At 41.9% G+C, this 19,311-nt stretch overlaps 1 protein-coding gene across 1 annotated transcript in view; it reads right to left on the bottom strand.

The window, feature by feature from the left end:
• Positions 1-2,835: 2,835 nt before the first annotated feature.
• The window catches only part of RBM38 (RNA binding motif protein 38), a 58,947-nt gene continuing 42,471 nt past the window's right edge, over positions 2,836-19,311 (bottom strand). The window contains exons 5-6 of the transcript XR_015748431.1: positions 5,241-5,310; positions 2,836-4,852 (exon numbers count right to left, since the gene is read on the bottom strand). The gene's annotated coding sequence lies outside the window, so the exon portion shown is untranslated. The remainder of the gene's footprint in view (positions 4,853-5,240; positions 5,311-19,311) is intronic.

The following is a 19,311-nucleotide window of genomic DNA, read 5'->3' on the forward strand; positions in this document are numbered from 1 at the left end:
CCGTTTAGCCTGCCTGTCCTATTCATTTTATCTGCCATTGTTTATCCTCCACTGATCTAAACTGTTAGGCACATACTTGGAGGGGAATGGAAGTTGCAATCAGAATATATTTCTGAGGGTGTCAGTTGAAGAAGGTTGATACATACATAAATAAGCCGTGGACATAATTCTAATTATTCTTATTGCCCCAAAGCAGTGTTTTTCGAGAACTTGAAGGTAGGTGGATTTCAACTCTCAGAATTCCAAACCAGTGAAGGGATTCTGGGAGTTGAAAAACACTGCTCTTGGCAGCCTTATCTGAAAATGGTTTATAGCCTGCCTTTAAAAAAAAAATACATTTGGGAAAGCTTCTGTATTTCATAGAGTCCAAAATCCCTCATCACCCAGAATTCTGGAAATCCATGCACCTTCAAATGGTCAAAGTCAGTGGTGGGATTCAATTTTTTTTACTACCGGTTCTGTGGGCATGGCTTGGTGGGCATGGCAGGGGAAGGATACTGTAAAATCTCCAGTCAGAGGTGGTATTTGCCAGTTCCCCAAACTACTCAAAATTTCTGCTACTGGTTCTCCAGAACTGGTCAGAACCTGCTGAATACCACCTCTGGTCAAAGTTGAGAAACACAGCCCCAATCCAAACAACCCAAGGCAAGATGGAGGCCTTTTCATGAAAGGTTATGTCAGCTTTAGAAGCTATATTCCACTCTGCCACATAGCCTGGGAGAGTGGAAGGGGGTTGATTTCAATTAAGTGGCTCTAAGAAGACCCAAATAAAGTTCTTTGTTAATTCAAGGTCATTTAGTATGGCGCAGGATGAAATAAGGATCTTACTTTTGGACGGATCGTGATTGGGCCATGCGATCTGATGACGATCCAGGGGGGATGGATTTGTAGTTTGGGAAATTGTGGAAAGCTGAAAAAAACTTTTAGATTTGGGTTTCTACAGATGTTCCAGGTGCTATTCTAATAAAGGTACTTTTGAGATATGTTTGTCTCTGAGTTACTGATTGGAATGGAAGTTTGCTGGAATGCTGACAGAGTATGGAGTGTGAGCTACCACAGTGGGCCAGCGTGGATTGGTGGATAGATATAATTTGATTTCCCAAAGAAATGAATGGTTCCTAGTTGGCTTCAATGCTGAAGGGAGAACTAGAATTTAAGTCTCTCTGCATCTTAATCTCACTGGCTATGTCCTTCTTGAACATATGCAACTTCAACCCTCCTAGATTTTTTGAAGCAGGTTAAAACAATTTCATTTCATTTGTGAACTTGGTCCAAGCTGAATGGTGGCAGTAGGGTAGCTTTTAGGCAGAAACTGTCAATTGTTTAAACGGTATTATTTTTGTTTTACTATCCATTCACTAGAGCCTGTTGAGAGTATGGCAGATTAGAAATGTTGCAGAATAAATAATTGAGATATTTAGATACCAGATGTAGTTGACATGCATTTCTGACTGCAAACACCATCCCTTGAGGTCGAAACCTACCATAATAAAGAATGCAGCTGCAAGATTGTAAGCAATATATTGTAGATAGAAAATGTTTTTCACTGGTTATAAAAGAACACCATCAGTTGCCAACATGTTTCAAGTTCAGGTCTAGGTGTTGTTGAAAGCCCAAAACAGTTTGGAATTGTGATATTTCATGGATCACCTTTCCAATTATATCTTAGGGGTTTGTTAAATTAAGTTGGAAACTGAGACATTAAGATTGCCCATAACATGTTTGTAAAATACCAGATGTATCCATTGGCTAAAAATTCACACCTAAAATTCACACCTAAAATATTCACATCTAAAATATTCACACCTAAAAATTAAAAAATTCACACCTAAAATCCACATCTAAAATATTGAATACTTAACAGAATAACAAAACAACAGAGTTGTAAGGGACCCTTAGAGGTCTTCTAGTCCAACCCCACTTCTCAAGCAGGAGACCCTATACCATTTCAGATAAATGGTTGTCCGATCTCTTCTTTAAAAACTCCAGTTTTGGAGCATCCACAACTTCTGAAGGCAAGCCATTCCACTGATTAATTGTTCTGTTAGGACGTTTTTCCTTAGTTCTAGGTTGCTTCTTTCCTTGATTAGTTTCCATCCATTCCTTCTTGCCTTGCCTTTTGGTGCTTTGGAAAACAGGTTGACCCTTTTTCTTTGTGTACTACACTTCTAAGTTTAAAAAAAATGGTTTGCAAAGGCCTAAATTAAACTCAGAGGTAAAAAGACAATTAAAGGCAAATTATTGTCCATCATAGCTCCAGGGAAGGATCCTAGCTGAAAGAATTCCAGACAATCAATGATGGGAACTGTTTGGAAATCAGTTTTATTCATAAATGAAAGATCTCCAAAGATCCATCTCTGAAGTATAGTTTCCATGTATAAAGAAGTTAGTTCTCTTTTAACAATATTTCCTCCTCATTCCAAGACTTCAGATTTTGGCAATGAATTTGTAATCTTGTAACCCACCACTCTTTAAACTGTTTCCTAGCCTTTTGTTTTTGCAACCATGGACTTCTAGCCTTATTGCCAGCAATGGAATGAAAATGTGAATTAAAAAAAAAAAACCTTTGTGTTTTGCAGAACCTTTGCAAAAAATAAAAAGCACGAACAATTGTACAAGGACCAGAGTCAACTCTCTTATTTCAACTCTCTTTTTATGTCAACTCTCTTTTTTCCAAAGGATATGAGTAATCTTGGAGATTTTTTAATTGAATGATTGCGATGGTTTTATAGTTGGTGACAAACAAAGAAAGCTAAAATGTTTACATGTCTTAAAGTAACAAAGTTGATCAATGAAAAGAGAAAAAAAAGGGGGAGGAAAGATGACAGAAATGCATTTTAGTCCAATGCATATTTATTGAGAAGTACAGGCTAAGGTTTGGTCCTTTTCCCATTCAAATAAATCCCACATCATAATGGGCAGGTAGATTTACAGTGGCTTACAATACGGCCTTCAAAGTGAGTGCCAGTACACCAACTCATCTTACAAACAGTCCTTTTAATCAACGCTAAAGTGCTTTTCTTGCTATTTTTTAAAAAGTTTAATTCCCTTTAATGGAATACCACTCTACACTATGTAGCTTTTTCTTGCTTTTTTAAAAAAAAGTTATCATATTCTGATCAGTGCTATCCTAGTAATGTAATAGCAGTGGCCAGAAAGGTTTTGTTAAATCGTTTTTCCTAATGGAACTTATTCTATAGCATAACATAGCCTCTGTGGCGCAGTGGTTAGAGTGCAGTACTGCAAGCTACTTCTGCTGCAGCCGGCTCCCTACAATTTGGCAGTTCAAATCCCATCAGGCTCCAGGTTGACTCAGCCGTCCATCCTTCCGAGGTGGGTAAAATGAGGACCCAAATTGTTGGGGGCAATATGCTGACTCTGTAAACCGCTTAGAGAGGGCTGTAAAGCACCATAAAGTAGTATATAAGTCTAAGTGCTATTGCTATAATAGTATGTATTGTACTGGGCAATAGGATAAAATTATCCAGAGAGAAGATGAAATTATTTTCTCTGGGTGTTTCAAGGAGAGGTTGAACTTCCATCTGTTGGGATGCTTCATTCATTTGGATTTGCAAGAATGATACTGAATAAGCTGGTTGGAAAGAAGGTATTCTTTATTCTAGAGCATCGCTCGAATGTAGGTTGCAAGATGAAGTAGAGAGGCTGGCAATATTTATAGGACAGAAGGTCTTTTGTGAGGGTGTGTGTGTGTGTGTGTGAATGATCCTTTTGTAATATTAAATGTGGTGGAATATTTAATGTGGAACGTAGTCGTGCAAGCCGTCATAACTTTGAATGGTGGCTAAGCGACAAGTCATAAGTCAAAGACTACCTGTATCCGGTAGGATGTTCCAATTATTTCAGAAATAGGGATGAGTAAGTTTAGCCAATGGAAGCCTTGTCTTCCTTGACTTTGTCATTTGCCATGTTGTTCATTTCTGACTCTTCAAAGGGAGAAATTGTTCCGACCCAACAGCACAAAGGCAAGTCCTCATCCTGATAAACCTCCTTTATTTGATTTACAATGAATTTCCTATCCAACAAAGACCCGGCCAACAGTCTTTCAAGATAGTTTCCAATTACAAACCTTTATCAAGCTTGGAGCATGGGCAGGCCGATATCCTTCAGATACCGCAATACTTCACAAGCATGCTGGAAGGAACTAATTGTCTCCTGAAAAGCCTCACTCCCCTTTCGCTCCTCTTTTATTCTCTAGTGGAGGGGACATTCACTGTCTACCTGTGGCTTTACTTCCAAGTCGACCCTTGTTCCTCAGCTGTTCCCTTTGTCTGGCAACTCTGCGCATGTGCACACTGGGAACAGGCTCCAACTGTTCTTCTGCCTCACTGATGTTTGACTCTGAAGGCAGCTGATAACTGTCAGATGGCCCTGCCTGCATCTCTGCCTCTGATGCAGAGCACACATCAGAGCCTTACCCAGACTCCAGGAATGGCCCATGTTCCTCCCCAACCTCCTCTCTGTCTAAACCTGCTGCCAGCTCCTCTGTCCACTGTCGGGCCACAACAAAAATACCACTGGGAATTTCTCCTGCACCTCTGGGCTGTTCCATTCCTTTTGAACAAATGCAGCACCGCGTTTCAGCATCTTTGTAAGCCAATGTGTCAGGAATATGGAGAAGCTGGAAAGCGGCCATGTTGAACTCTCCACTCATGAAAACGTAGTTCATTTGTCCCATCTGAGGACTAGCTTCCTCCACTGCTGTTTCTTGAGTGACATACAGTAAGTAATAGGGCCACACTGCTTTCACAATGTGCCATCTACAGCATCTGAGGAATGGCAGGGGCCTTACAGAGATCTCTTGCCTGACTGGATCCTTCATCTGGAAGGGAAACTGAGGCAGAAAAAAAAAGTGTTGGTAGCAGTATTGAATAAGCCTCCAGAGATTTCATTCATATTATGTACTTTTACTATGATTCAGATTTGCACATTAAAAGATCCCTAATGCCCCCTCAAAGAACAAATAAAGAGGTAGAACAAATAAAAAATGGCACGATGGAATGGATGCAAACTTTAAAGAAACAGTCACAAACCAACAATGGGAAGAATTATGGAATAAATAAATAAATATAAAGAGAAAACATATTAAATGTATTAAAGATGATATATAACTCTGTCAATAATCACCAAGATAAACTGATAATGTTGAAAATTTCATGACCCAGAAAGAACCCTTTACTGTATGTGATGGACATGTTAAAAAAAAAAGTGTAAAGACATACCCCTCAGAAAATTTTAGAAATCAAACTTGAAATGAAGCATAATTCTTCTTCTTAGGCATAGTTCCAAAATCTGTGAACAAAAAAAATATCACAGTTTACTAAAATACATGTTTATAACTGCAATGATAAATTTAGCACAACACTGATAAAAAGATACATTACCAAAGAAATGAAACTGTGGTGACACAATAAACAGTGTATATTCTCAACAGACATTTAACCAAATTTAAGCAAGAATAGGTTTCACACATACTATATATTATATAGCAAGGCAAATGCAAGTATTTAAAACATAGTTTTATAAAAGGAAGAAGAAATGACTAAAGAACTGAAATCAGAAACACACACAAATATGTAATGTCTATAAATATTGTAGAAAGCCAGTACAATGTAGTGGTTCAGATGCCATATTAGAAACAGGTAGAGTGTGAGTTCTAGTCCCACCTTAGCTATGAAAGCCAGTTGGGTGACCTTGCCAGTCCTTCTCGCTCATCTCTAGGAAGAAACCCCCCAAGTACTTACAACATTACCTATCTGATATTAATACAGTTGAGAAAGTCCGGAAATATTTCACAAGAAGAGTTCTCCACTCCTCTACTTGTTGCAGAATACCTTATGCCACCAGATTTGAAATTTTAGACCTAGACAACCTAGAACTACGCCACCTTTGGTCCGATCTAAGTATAGTACATAAAATCATACATTGCAATGACTTACCTGTCAATGAATACTTCAGCTTCAACCATAACAATAGAATAGATACAAACTCAAGGTAAACTGCACCAAACTTGATTGCAGGAAATACAATTTAAGCAACAGTATGGTCAATGTCTGGAATACTCTACCTGACTCTAGTTTCTTCCCCAAACCCCAAAAACTTTAACCTTAGACTGTCTACTATTGACCACACCCCTTTCCTAAGAGGTCTGTAGGGGGCATGCATAAGCGCACCACCGTGCCTACCGTCCCTGTCCTCTTGTTTTTTTTATATATGTATCCATTTCATGTATTCATAACTATGTTTATACTTATACCTGTTATCTTATAATTGCTTGACAAAATAAAATAAAATAAAAACAAATAAATAAAGGAAAACCACTTCTGAAATCTTAGCAAAAGACTAAGCTAAGCTAAAACTTAGTGGGGATTTGGCAGTCCCCAGAAGCCAACACTGTCTTGAAAACAAACAAACATTATGCAGATAATCCCCCAGTTGTGGACATTTGAAGTTACAACATAACTCCCCCCCCCAAAATACTTACAACACAGTTCTGAAATTATGAATGTTGCAGCACCACGGCAGTCAGTCACACTAACAAACAACTCAGAGGCTCTGCAACATTTGCCCTGCCTATTCCCCACCCCATCCCACCAGGTCTACTCCCCGTGGGAAGATCTAGCGAGCCTTTGGTTTCTTGGCCTGTTCGGTGCTTCAGGCCTTTGGTGCATTTGCAGAGAACTAAAGTACCGCAAGAACATGCAAGATCAGTAATGCAAGGTGTCTCACTACTGATCTCACGGTACTTTGGACCTCTGTTCTCTGCAAACAGAGGCCTGGAACAAGATCTGCAGAAAAAAGCATTGCCAACGGAGAGAAGGCCTGACGCATTGAAGTATTCACTCCATTTGGAAAGCCTTTTGCCGCATTTGCAAAAAACCCTTTGCCACGTGCATCCCTCTGGGCCTCCATTTTTGTTGACAAAGGCCTCCTCAAGTCCTTTGCCAATGAGAACAGAGGCTTTGCTGATGAGAACGGAGGCCCAGAGGGACGGCCGTGGCCATCCCAGCTCCATTCTCATCCACAAAGGGTTTTGCAAAAATGACCAGAGCCTGTAGCAAGGGTCTTCAAACTTGGCAAGTTTAAGACTTGTGGACTTAAACTCCTAGAATTCCTGAGCTAACATGCTAACACGGAGGAGGAATTCTGGGAGTTGAAGTCCACAAGTCTTAAAGCTTTCAAGTTTGAAGACCCATGGCCTATAGGGATGCAATATCTTGTCCATGCTCAAGGTGAAACCGCAGCAGAGAGCTGGAGAAAAGACAGCTCCATTGATCATTGAGATCTACCTAAGTTAAGTGACCTCGTCAGGCAGGATTGTGGAGGGGAAGCATGAGATATCTCAGTGGTTTGGAGAAAGCACTAGCCCCCCCCTCCCAATGGCTTTCCCCACCCTGAGATACCTTGGGCACTTAACAACCTGCATATTCGATTCGCGAATGTGTGGGCAAAAGCATAGAATGATCACGTCAAATTATGTGATTCACTCCTATGAATCCTTGGGTTACAAATGTAATTCGCAGGTTCCATTACATTAGTAACTTGAGAACTACCTGTACATGAGTTGAGACTTTGGTACTTAGCTCAGTCGTTCACATCCACTTGTTGTCTTAAAATAATTCAATGTACATTGTTTCTTATGGTTAACTTCTTGTCAACAATAAAATGCACATTAACTGGAGAGTAACTCCTTTATCCACTTATTCACATTGTACTACTCTATCAGTTTTTTTTTTTTAATGGCTGTCAAATGATCGATGGGAAAACTCAGTTTGGATGGGTTGCATTCAAAATACTTAAAAGAAAAAAAAATGCATAAAACATTAGGCTGTGTGAAACTCAAGGACCGGGGCCAGATCTGGCCCACAGGGCCTCCCAGGAAACAGCAAAGGACCAGCCCACGGTGCCTCTGCCAGCAAAAACGGAGCTCGGGAGGCCTGTGTGCGGCCCTCCTGAGCTCTGTTTTTACTGGCAGAGGTTTGCAGGAGGCCGTTGCAGCCTAAAATGGAGCTCACAAAGGCCGCAGGCAGCACTCCCAAGCTCCGTTTTCACTGGCAGAGGGTTGCAGGAGGCAGTCACAACCAAAACCTGAGCTCGTAAGTCTGTTTTTGCTGGCAGAGCTCAGGCCACCACAGGGCCCCCGACATGAGTGACGTTGAGCTGACCATGGCCTTTCCAGCCCCCCAAGGTCAAACATAACCCTGATGCAGCCCTCAATGAAATTGAGTTTGATACCCCTGGGATAGGATGTGATGACTTCAGAACCCCTCTAACTACTGTTGGAAGAAATATCCTTCTGGTTCAGTTCCAAATGGGGAAAAAGACACTGGAAACATGGAGGCTGTTTGGAAGGTTTAATGGTGGACAGGAGGACCACATGGCCTGGAGCTCCAGAGTGAAAAGGAAGGATGATCACATGCTTCAAGGTGAAGTAAGAGATCAAGAAAGGGCTGAGGTGCTGAGAGTGCCTGGGTTTTATAACTTTTGTTGGGATTTGAATTGGATTCTGATTGGTTGTCAGACTCCCATGAGGCCATGCAGGGGCAACTCTGTAGGCTGTCCTGAGTTCCAGGCTTGGTTGAGCCTAGCTGGATGATGGTGCACTGAAAGGGCTTTTGAGCAATTGCTATAGCTTTACCTGGAGATCTTTGTTATGTAAAGTATTCTGGCCCAGGCCTTAATGGCCCACCCATTAACAAAGGTGGGGGTGAGCTTCTACTTCTGAAGTGAGTTCCTGCTTCTGAGTTTCTACTCTTTTTAGGGGAAATATTCTGCCTTTTAATATTTCCTAGGATATTTCAATTTTCTAGGAGACAGGTGGGTGCTAACTTCCTACACTACGAATGGCTAAAAACCGCCTCTCAAGGAAGCTAATAAAAATTAGGCATAAGCCATAAATTATGCACCTCATTTAAAAAAAACAACAACAACCACCAAATCATTCCCTCTATTAAATGCTCCTTAAATATCCAGCCCTGCTCATAAGTAGGATCATGCCTGTTTTGCAGCACTCTGTCCCATTCTTGTGTCAAACTGGGTATTTTCTTTCCCAAAGAAAGAAATCAGCTATGTAGAAAACAAGAAGTAGATGGCCCTTTCACAGCCAGCTAGGAAGGAGTTAAAAATTAGGCTTCATGCTCCTAGCAAACTGAAATGGCCTTTCATAGCAGAGACTGGATCCCCCCCCCAGCAATCTTTGTAGCCAGCATTCAGTGTCTGCCGCTTAACTGATGTGCCCTTGCAAAACTTGTGCAATTCATCCTAGCAAACAAAAGGCATAGTTGCTAAGAGAAGTGTCAGCGTGGTGATACATAAAACAGAGGAAAAAAAGGGGGCGGCTTTAGGTCTTGCAAAAATGTTTTCTCTTCTTAAATGTTGTTTCTTTCTGTTCCTCCTCCGCAGCCCTGGGCTTTATCCTTTCAGCCAGAGTTGCTTTTCCTTTCAACAGCTTTGTACATTTTGGGTGAAAGTAGCCAAATGACATTGGCCGAGAGGTTTAATTTCTTTGTTGCAAATGCCAGTTCTGGGCTCTATTTGGCACTTAGGACCAAAATGTTGTTCTGCATGATCTATCTGTGTTTTCACCTGGCAAGCTTGGAGGTCAAATCCTTTAAACACTTTCTTGTCTTCTGCAAACATAACAACATAACATTTTGGAACATAGAACAGTAGAGTTGGAAGGGACCTTGGAGGTCTTCTAGTCCAAATGCCTACTTGAGCAGGAGATCCTATACCATTTCAGATAAATGGCTGTCGAATCTCTTTTTGAAAGCCTCCAGCAATGGAGCATCCACAACTTCTGAAGGCAAGCTATTTCATTGGTTCATTGTTCTCACTGTTAGAAAATTTCTCCTTAGTTCTAGGTTGCTTCTCTCCTTGGTTAGTTTCCATCCATTGTTTCTTGTCCTGCCTCCTGGTGTTTTTGGAGAATAGGTTCACACACACCTCCCGTCTTTGTAGGAGTCCCTCAAATATTGGAGCACTCCTACCATGTCACGCCTAATCCTTCTTTTCATTAGACTAGACCAGGGGCGTCAAACTCAAGGCCCACAAGCTGCATGCATCATGTGCTGGCCTCGTCCCATTTAGCGAAGGGGGGAAAAGTCCCGATATGTCATGTGATGACGCCGTGATCACGTGAGTTTGACACCCTTGGACTAGACATACCCAATTCCTGTAACCATTCTTGGTATGTTTTAGCCTGCAGTCCTTTAATCACTCTTGTTGCTCTTCTCTTTCAACATTCAACAGAGGAGAAGAAGGAAAGAATGTCATTAGATATATCATCAGTCCAATATATATTTACTTCATTATCTAAAATGGAGCATAAATAGCCTGTCTCCCTCATCTGTTGGCCAAAACCTAGGTTGGCTTCATGTCCTATAATTTCCTTTGGTTTCAAGTGAGCTTTGTCAGTTGTGGTGCCTTTGGTTTACCATGGGTAAGCAAACAGAGGTGCCAGAGGTGGATATTCAGCGGGTTCTGACCAGTTCTGGAGAACCGTTAGCGGAAAGTTTGAGTAGTTTGGAGAACCACCTCTGACTGGTCTTTCCCCCATCTCTTCTCTGCCTCCCGAGTCCCAGCTGACTGACTGGGTCTCCTTTTGTTGCCCTGCACAGAAGAACAGAGCTGGAAAGCAGGTTAGTGGGGTGGGGAGGGAATGGAGATTTTACAGTATCCTTCCCCTGCCACGCCCACAAAGCCACACCACGCCCACCAAGCCAAGCCCACAGAACTAGGAGTAACAATTTTTGAATCCCACCACTGGACTTAGTGCAATGTGTGAATGTGGCTATAAGTCGAGGGCCCTGGGGCAAAGTCAGGAGTGGGTTTCTACCGGTTCTGTCCACCTCTGTAGAACCGGTAGCTCTGAAGAACCGGTTCTATGTCTGCTGATGTTTTTGCCCACCCGCCCACCTGGGCTTTTACCTGATCTTTATTTCCTGATTTTTCAACTTCAGCTGCCGAAGGAGCCACAGCTGCAGTTAAAAAAACAAGAAAAGAGGGCTGTTTCAAAGGCTGCTTCTCAGCAGGCAGCATGCTATGATTTATGACGATTTATAGGTGTGTGGCTCATAGAGGGCAGGGAAGCTCGTAAATCCTGAACCGGTAGTTAACCCTTTCGTATCTCACCCCTGAGCAAAGTTCCACATTGTGCTTCTACTCAAAAAATGATATAAATCTCACAAATGAATAAGAAATATCTTCTTCTGCATATTCCTTTGGTGGAGACAGATGGAAAAAGCTGCTTCTCTTCTTCAGGCCTTATTCAAGAAAACATTTGCTGAATGACATGCAAATTAAAACTCAGTTTCTAGAAAGGCCTACAGCTAATTGTGGAATGTGGAGGCTTAGCTTTGGATGAGCTAAGTTATCAGATGAATTTCAAGTAGTAGAAAAGAGAAAAAAACACAGAAAAAACTAATTTCTTAAATATTTGCCTTCATTTTAACAATGACTTGGCTTCTCAGTGTTCTTTCTATTTGGAGTATAAGTAGGTGTTTAGGAATTTTCTGGTAATGTGCCAAGAATGGACAATGACAACAGCTACTTGCATTGTCTTTAAAATCAGATGATGCATTTACTCACTCATGGATAAGAAGTGGGAGGGAAGAAAGAGAGAGAGAGAGAGAGAGAGAGAGAGAGAGAGAGAGAGGAGAGAGAGAGAGAGATTTAAATAATATGAATATTTAATTTAAATAATATGAGAATAATATGAGAAAGGAATAAGCAGAGCCAGGTGTATTTGGGCTACAAGATCTGGGCTGCAAAAATCCTACGTGACTGACTACTTAGGTGGCAGCAAATACATCCAGAATACTCTTATCACTAGGTTGCCATCTAGTGGCTGTACTGATTTTTGCAATGCAGAATCCCAGGATAAAGAACGTTCCCAAACACCTTTTCCAAAATCAAATCTGAAACGGCTGCATATCCATTATAATTTATCAATAGTAAAATTCGTAGCAGAATTTCATTACATTTTAAATGACACACACATAAAAACAGGTGAAGATTCAATGGCTTCCACTTTGACTTTTTTTTACTGTATCTTGCAGGCATCCATGGCAGGGGAGATTTATAGCACTGCTGTTTCTTTCTCTACCAATTTTCCTCTTTTTCTAAATAGGAGGGTTTTTTTCCAACTTCCCTTGCTGATAAAACTATTGAAAGGGGAAATTGGAAAGGGAAATAAAATATATTTCTTGAACTGGAAAAATTTCTTCTCTGCTTTTAGTTTGGGTTTTTTTGGGTAGTGGTAAGAGAAGATCCAAAATTGCCTTTCCTTTTTCTTTTGAGAAAATCCCTGTTTATCACATGGTAACTATCTATAACCTATCAATGGCTAGTAGATGTTTACAGCTTTCGGTTGCTGTACTTGCCTTTCCTAGACCATTGGACTATGCCCCAATCATGCGCAATCCACTTTAACTAACAGATTAACAGAGTTGGAAGGGACTCAGAGGTGGTATTCAGCAGGTTCTGACCTGTTCTGGAGAACCGGTAGTGGAAATTTTGAATAGTTCGGAGAACCGGCAAATACCACCTCTGACTGGCCCCGCCCCCATCTATTCTCTGCCTCCCAAGTCCCAGCTGATTGGCTGGGTTTTCTTTGGTTGCCCTGCACAGAAGAACGGAACTGGGAAGCAGGTTAGTGGGGTGGGGAGGGAATGGGATTTTGCAGTAACCTTCCCCTGCCATACCCACCAAGCCATGCCCACCAAGCCATGCCCATAGAACCGGTAGTAAAAATGTTTCAGTCCCACCACTGAAGGTACCTTGTAGGTCATCTAGTCCAACCCCCCCATCCAAGCAGGAGACCTTACACCATTTCTGACAAATGGCAGTCCAATATCTTCTTGAAAGCTTCCAGTGATGAATAAACAAGCCTTGTGTCAGGGCTCCAACAAATCCACCCTCATTCATTCCAAGAGTATCTATCCGCATCTCAGAGAAAAGAAAATTGGTTCATTAGAAATTGCCATGTTGGCGCGTGGCTGGGTGCAGCCAGTACTAAATCACATCATACATTTCCCCCTTGACCCTGGTCTTTCCCCCACCCCTTGGATGTGACTTCTCCAATGGGACACATCCGTCTCCAAGAGTCATCCATCATGCTCTCCAATAATCTTCTTATGCTCCAACAACTTTAGGCTACCGAGGTGATTATCAAGGCATTTCAAGAATGCCTTGTTTTCTCCCACTCCCTTTTAATGGCAGCTAAAAAGACCAAAGGGTATCTTTTTAGCTGACACCATGAGAACTCATAAAACATTCTTATTCTAGTAGAAATGTAGTATAGGTGGTCCTCGACTTATTAAGCCCAATATTTTTGTTGTTAAGTGAGACATTTGTTAAGTGAGTTTTGCCCCATTTTATGACCATTCTTGCCACAATTGTTAAGGGAATCACTGCAGTTGATAAGTTAGTAACCCCGGGAGTTAAATGAATATGGCTTCCCCATTGACTTTGCTTGTCAGAAGGTCACAAACGACATGACTCTGTGACACTAAAACGGTCATAAATGTGAACCTGTTGCTAAGCATTCGAAGTTTGATCATGTAACCCTGGGGATGCTGCAAAGGTCGCAACTCTGAAAAATGGTCATAAGTCACTTTTTTTCAGTGCCATTGTAACTTTGAATGGTCACTAAGTGAACTGTTGCAAGTCGAGGACTACCTGTACTCTAGAAGTTTTAAAACATAAAAGCACAGATAGTCCTCAACTTACAGCCACGACTGAGTCCAAAGTTTCCGTTGCTAAGCCAGGCAGTTGTTAAGTGAGTTTTTACAACCTTTCTTTTAACCAGTTGTTAAATGAATCCCTGCCTTTGTTAACTGAATCACACAGTCGTTGAGTGAATCTGGCTTCTCTCATTGACTTTGCTCAACAGAAGCCAGCTGGGAAGCTTACAAATGGTGATCATATGACTCCCTGTTTTAAATTCATGCCAGTTGCCAAGTGCCCAAATTTTGATCACGGGAACAAGCGGATGCTGCCCCGGTTGTAAGTGTGAAAAACGGTCATTAGTCACTTTATTGTCAGTACTGTAATAACTTCAGTCACTAAATGAATGGTTGTAAGTCAAGCTACCTGGGAAAGCCAAGGGAAATCATCAAAACCATGAAAAAGCGAAAGTTAGAATACTTTGGACATGGGATGAGACACCCGGAATAATACAGCATACTTAATCCTCCAGGGAAAGATTGAAGGCAAATGAGGTCCAGGCAGAAGAAGAACATCATGGCTTCAAAATCTAAGGGACTGGTTTGGAGAAAACTCAGCAGCACTTTTTTGTGTGGCTGTTGATAAAAATAGAATCACCAACATAATTGCCAACATCTGATGATGAATAGAGGAGGAGGAGGAGGAGGAGGAGGAGGAGGAGGAGGAGGAGGAGGAGGAGGAGGAGGAGAAGAGAAGAAGAGAGAAGAGAAGAAGAAGAAGAGAAGAAGAAGAAGAGAAGAAGAGGAGAGAGAGGAGGAGGAGGAGGAGGAGGAGGAGGGAGGAGGAGGAGGAGGAGGAGGAGGAGGAGGAGGGAGGAGGAGGAGGAGGAGGAGGAGGGGAGGAGGAGGAGGAGGAGGAGGAGGAGGAGGGAGTCAAGGACTACCTTCAGTAACAAAGTGTCCTGTCTTGCATTTGCTTCTAGGCTCCCAGAACATTTTTTTTTTTCAAATGATCTTTTCCAAAATTATTTTGCCACATGTTTAACACTGACAACTACCTTACTGGTGGTTTCTGCCTTGTACATGCTTATTTGGATTAGTTAAAGGAAGCCAGTCTAGTCATGTCATAGCTCCTGACCAGGCACATCCTACTATGAGCTGGAAAGCAACAGATAAGGACGAGAGAGTATTCTATCGCAGAAAGCAGAAACTTCCAGGCATGATCTGGTGGCACGCACACACACAAATTAGGCACACACTATGCCTCTTACCGTGTTGCTCTAGGAGAGGTATTTCATATAAATTAGTTTTTTCATTCAAATGATTTCAGTAGGGTTTTTCATTTTGTTTTGTTTTAAAGGTGGGAGGGTTGCTTTGGAACAAGCAAATCGCTCAGTTGGCGAAAGTATACAAAGAGGGTAGGGAAGAAGGGAAAGAGTTTTTGTTAACATTTTCTCTCTGGTAATACGAAGGTTGGTACTGGTCATGGACATTCTTCTGCATTTTTTTTAACAACGTCACATTTGGTTGATGGAAGAGAGTAGACCTCAAACACGCCTTCACAACTAAGGAGAAATTGAGAAACAATCCTCTTGATGGATGCAGTTTTATTTACAAGGTAGTCAAAACTCATTAGAATCATAAAATCATTTGGGTTGGAAGTGATCTTGGGGGAGTTTTAGTCCAACCCAGCCCAGTGTAGGCATCTTCATACCATCCCAGACAAATGCTCTCCAGTTTTCTCTTAAGAACCTCCATTGATGGGGCACCCGCAACTTCAGGAGACAGCCTGCTCCATTGCTTAATGGACAAGAAATTCCTTCTTATTTCAAGGTTGAATCCCTCACTGTAGAGCATGGTTGTCAAAGTCGTGGCCCACAGGCTGGATGTGTCATGTGCTGGCCATGCCCACGCCCAGTTTAGTGGAGGGGAAAAAAGTCATGATACGTCACGTGACGCCACCATGACGTCGCAAGTTTGACACCCCTGTTGTAGAGCTTCTAACCACTTCTTGCTTAAGCCTCTAACACTATGGGGAATAAATTCACATCCTCTTCCCTATGAAACCTCTTCATCTGTGGGAAGTGTGCTATCATGTCTCCCTTCTCTTCTTCAGACTAAACTTGCCAAGTTCTTTCAATTGCTCTTTATTGGATTTCACCTTCACACTCCTTATGATCTTTCCACTGTTCTCTGCATTCTTTCTGGTTCCTCACTGTCCTTTTGTACTATGACGACCAGAACTGGAAACAATATTCTAGGTGTGCTTTGAACAGTTCAGTATGGAGCATTTCTAAAACTTCCCGTAAAATTTGATACTATATTTCTCTATTAATGCGAATTGCATCGGATCTCATGCAGCTGCGTCGCATTGCTGGCTCATCCTAATTTGTGGTCTACCAAAACCACAAATTAGGATAAGCAGCATTCCAATATTTGAGGGGCTGCCACAAAAAAGAAGGGGTCGACCTAGTTTCCAAAGCACCAGAAGGCAAGACAAGAAACAATGGATGGAAACTAAACAAAGAGAGAAATTTCCTTACAGTTAGAACAAATAACCAGTGGAACAGCTTTGTCTTCAGAAGTTGTGGATGCTCCATCGCTGGAAGCTTTTAAGAAAGATAAGACAGACACTTGTCTGGAATGGTATACGGTCTCCTGCTTGAGCAGGGGGTTGGACTAGAAGACCTCCAAGGTCCCTTCCAACTCTGTTATTATTGTCAGGGCTCCAACAAATGCACCCTCATTCATTCCAAAAGTCTCTAGCCACATCTCAGAAAAAGTACATTGGTGTATTAGAAATTGCCGTGTTGGTGCTTGGCTGGGTGCAGCTGATACGAAATCACATCATACATTTCCTCCTTGACCCTGGTCTTTCCCCCACCCCCTGGATGTGACTTCTTTAATGGGACACATCCATGTCCAAGAGTCATCCATCATGCTCTCCAATAACCTTCTTATGCTCCGACAACTTTGGGCTGCCGAGGTAATTATCCAGGCATTTCAAGAATTCCTTGTTTTCCCCCACGATCTTTTTCTGGCAGCTAAAAAGACCAAAAAGTATTTTTTTTTAGTTGACAATTGTGTTAAGAAACACAGATCATAAATGCTACTCCTAAACCAAATAATACCTTAGGGGTAGGATTCAGCCGGTTTGGACCGGTTCAAGCAAACTGGTAGTAGTTCCAGTGATTAGTTGGCTCCATCCACCCACCCCTGACCTAGTCTGTCCGATATTTCCATGTTTTTCAGCCCAGCTGATTCGCATGGCAGAGTGTATTACCGCGCCTCCGCTGTTTTACTCACTGGGGCTGCAGGAGAAGGTAAGTTTGAGAGGTGAAAATGGGCAGTTTTCAAATGTTGCGAGTGACCGCAAGGCGCGTGCTCATCGAACCGGTTGTTACACCAGTTGAATCCCACCACTGGTCATGCCCACCCACCCAGTCAGTCATTAGGGAAGAGAACTGGTTGTTAAATTATTTGAATCCCACCACTGTAATACCTGGTACCTATTCCTGGATTTTTTTCCCTACCAAAGAACCGTGCATTTCTCCCCACATTTTATTCAATAGGGCCAAATGTTCAAGTCCATCAAAATTCTTTTGAATCTTGAGCCTCTCTTCTGATGTATTAGCAATTTCTCTCCCCACTCACCCTTTGTGCAATTAAACAAATCTATTAACGTTCATTTTAAAGACCCACTATAAAACATTATTGCCTCACCGTGGCAGGACCTGGATAACCTTGAATGAACTTAGAAAGTAACCAGGGTCAGTATTTGATTGGAAGACTATTAGGAAATCCCAGGACTGCAGGCTGAGAAGCATAGTCGTGAGTGATCATATCCCTGGAAGAAAATTACAGGATTGTGCCTTTGAAGTCTCCAAGAGTTGAATGTGATTTGGAGACTTCATTTTGATTAAAGTAAAAAATGAAAGCACATTTTATTTGCCTGGCCAGGCTGTGCTGGGAGTTTCCATTCCAGGGAATGGTTGAAAAGCTATGGCTTGGAGTTGTGCTGATCAACAGTTCCTCTGCAGCCATTAGCTGGCTCGCTTGGCAACCATCTCAGGCTAGAGTTGCCCTTGCCAGAATGCCCTGTTACTGCCTGATAAGCATTCCTTCTACATTCTCTCCATTCCAGCATAATCTTCCTCCTGTTCATCATGAATGGTCTTTTGACAATCCCATCCATCAAAATATCCCAGCAACAAAACGCATGGAGAAATTTCCCTCTTCACTGCTGTCCTGTTGTAAAAACTGCCTTCCCCCAAAATTCATTGAACCCCAACCAAGCTACGAAGATTCTTTTTAAATGTTTATTATAAGTGGGGGTGAACTTTACAGCCTGTAAGAAAGAACCAGAATAGCACCCTCAAATTACAATTACAATTGAGTTCAAATTTTGTGTTGCTAAGCAGGACTGTTGAGTTTTGCCCCCATTTTATGATCCTTTTGCCACAGTTGTTAAGCGAATCACCGAAGTTGTTAAATAAATCATGGGGTTATTAGGTAAATCTGCCTTGCCCCATTGACTTTGTTTGTTAGAAGCCAGCAGGGAAGGTTACAAATGGCGATCACATGGCCTTGGGACAGTGCAACGGTCATATGCCAGTTGCCAAGTGCTTGAACTTAGATCACATGACTCAGGGGATGCTGCAATGGTTGTAGGTATGAGTGATAAGTCAGTGCCGTTATAACTTCAATCACCAAATGAATGGTTATAAGCCAAGGACTATGCAATGGCTAAATACACTAGGATTGGGGAGTAAAAGGTAAAAGAATCCCTGCAGATTTTACTCCACCAGTCGTTGCCGACTCTAGGGGTTGGTGCTAATCTCTGTTTTAAGGCCATTGAGACAGCACTGTCTGAAGACATTTCCATGGTCATGTGACCAGCATGATGTCCTGGAGCACTGTTACCTTCCCAACAAAATGCTACATGAGACATTATAAGCTAAGAATAGACAAGAAAATCCTGTTCATGATGTTAGTCTGGTAACAAAACATTCAGAAACTAAATTAAAACAAGCTTGGAGAGCAAACCACTGCCAAAAGTGGTACCTATTTATCTATTCACATTTGCATGCTTTCGAACTGCTAGGTTAGCTCGGACGAAGATGGGAGTTCGTTGTTGCATGGCACTGAGGTCTCAAACCTGGGCTACCAACTTTCCAGCTGACAAGCCCAGCATCTTAACCGCCACTGAGCATTGGGGAGACCCATATTCAAATTCGACTTGGGCCTTAGAAACCTAGTGAGCATTTGGGCTACTATTGCTTTCTCTTGTCCCGACCTATTTTACAGGATTTTTGTGATCAAACATTTGGGGGGATTTGAATGTTCGGGCTCCCCAATGCCAGGGAATAATGTTCATGTTGCCCCCTAATTTGTAGCCCATCCACTCTGCCAAGTAGTTGAAGGTAGTAGTATAAAGCACATCCTCAGAAATTGGGTTGTGATGAGTCAGCCAGCAACCAAGATACCAAAGAACAAATCATTAGCTGAATTTATGCTATGTCCTAAATGAGAAGTCATTAAATTTTTCTACGTTAAGGTTTGGTATGACGTACTAAGGAACAGATTTCCAAAAGCAAGAGATCAGTCAACAACATTAAATTTGAGT

The sequence above is a fragment of the Notechis scutatus genome, chromosome 3 (genome assembly GCF_049901735.1).
Source record: "Notechis scutatus isolate UNSWTSFEM ecotype Mainland chromosome 3, rNotScu1.2, whole genome shotgun sequence".
In the NCBI taxonomy this organism is placed as follows: domain Eukaryota; kingdom Metazoa; phylum Chordata; class Lepidosauria; order Squamata; family Elapidae; genus Notechis; species Notechis scutatus.